The following is a 1,950-nucleotide window of genomic DNA, read 5'->3' as shown; positions in this document are numbered from 1 at the left end:
TTACAGTGAATTGTTATTGTTGAGAATAGATTGCCTCCTCCCGAATATTATCTAATATTGAAATAGTTCTTCTACCAGTATTTTCTCTTTTCCCGTACCAGTGTTTTCACTTTTCCCGGCGTGAACGTGTTAATTATTGGCAAAACAACTATAATCAAACAAAGGGTATGGAATAATAAATTGAGCTGTTTGTACCAGGGGTGAAAGCGAGACGGAAAAGAGGAAAGGCTGGTAGTAAAACCATTTCAGTTATAGCTAGTTTTGGGGAGGAGTTTACTTATTCTTGTTTAAATTTTTCAACAATATCTACTTTATCTTGGAAAAGAAGCAGTTTTATATATATGCCAGAATTATGAAAGAAATCTTGATAGTTACAGATATTTCATTTTTTTTTGAAAAATATGCTGGAATGAAATGTTTCACGTACCAGGTTTTTCTCTTTTCCGTCTTGCTATATAAGGGTTTTCACCCATGGTTTGTACCCAGGAAAAGAGAAAAAATTAGTAGTAAAACCATTTTATATTAGCTTGTATACAGTGAAGGAATTAAAGAGCCCTGTCTACCAAGATTTATTAAAAGTGATAATGTATAAAAAAGCTCAAAGTCTGATAAATCCTAGATGTTGAATGGGATAAGGGCCATTTAGGCCTCAGATGCCCAGTTCTAACACAACGAACGAAATCCTAGATATACCAAAATGCTTTCTGAAATCTCGAAGCATGCTTTATTATGTATCCATTTTTAATTTTTTCCTAGGCCTTGCGGAAATATGTAGGAGTTACCGACGCTTTCGGTAAAAGTCCGAAACGGGGGATTTATAGCTGCGAACAACTACGTATTATCCGTAATATTTCATTTTTAGATTTAACACGTTCACGCCGGGGTGACCCACCGGTGGGTCACGCTAGATTATCTCATCTTGGCAACGCACAATAAATTTCATTTTTTAGTTTTTTTCCGGGAATAATAAAAATCCATAACTACCAATTGTTTTTAACGAATGTAATTTTTATAATGAATTGCTTCTTCGCCGTGGTAAATTTTTTTACAGTGAATTGTTAATGCTGAGAATAGATTAACTCCTCCCGAATATTATCTAATATTGAAATAGTTCTTCTACTTCTACAGTATTTTCTCTTTTCCCGTACCAGTATTTTCACTTTTCCCGGCGTGAACGTGTTAAAGTAGTAATGAATCGTATTTCTTTTTAATTTTTGATTTTATAATCTTAATTTAATATGACATTGATTACCACTAAATGGAACGAAATATGACTAGCTCTTGAAAATGTATGACTATTCTCACTGATATTTTATTTTGCTTATAATTTACATAGTCTTGTTTTCTGAAGTCTTTACATTTACATCAGTGTGGGTAATCTTACGAACACAATAAATTGTATTTACTTATATTTTTAAAAAAAGGGATGTTTTTCTGATGGATTAATAAAATAATTAACACGTATAAGACCGAGGTTCGCAATTTGTAAATCAGGATACACCTACCAGTTAACAACGACTGCCACTGCTCCGCCCTTTTTTCTATCAAAGGTTGCCGGATCACACGATGTCGCGTTTTTGACTTAATGATCTAATGCAAAGTGACCTTTTATCGGACTTTTCCGTCCCGCAGTGGACTGATCGTTTCACTCACTGGCTGCAAGCATCACTGGCTGCGTTCAGTGTGCGGGTGGGTAACCACTTGGATCAGTCTGCGTAGGGACCGAGGGTGTGCGGTATTGGTCCTCGTTAAACTGTGCTACCGTAAAGTGCTCGACTTCGCGCGCAGGTCGTCGGGCTACCGAAGCGGGGGTGCCATCCCTTCCGCAGAGGATCAAAATTGTGATGGCATGTCTTCGGATCATCCTCCGGGATGTTTCCCAGACCGTCGCCAATAGCCCATTGTGCAGCTCTAGTGCGACGTAAAGTAACAACAACAACAACATCGGAC

The sequence above is a fragment of the Parasteatoda tepidariorum genome, chromosome 10 (assembly GCF_043381705.1).
Source record: "Parasteatoda tepidariorum isolate YZ-2023 chromosome 10, CAS_Ptep_4.0, whole genome shotgun sequence".
Taxonomy (NCBI): Eukaryota; Metazoa; Arthropoda; class Arachnida; order Araneae; family Theridiidae; genus Parasteatoda; species Parasteatoda tepidariorum.
Note: the sequence above shows the minus strand (reverse complement) of the source record.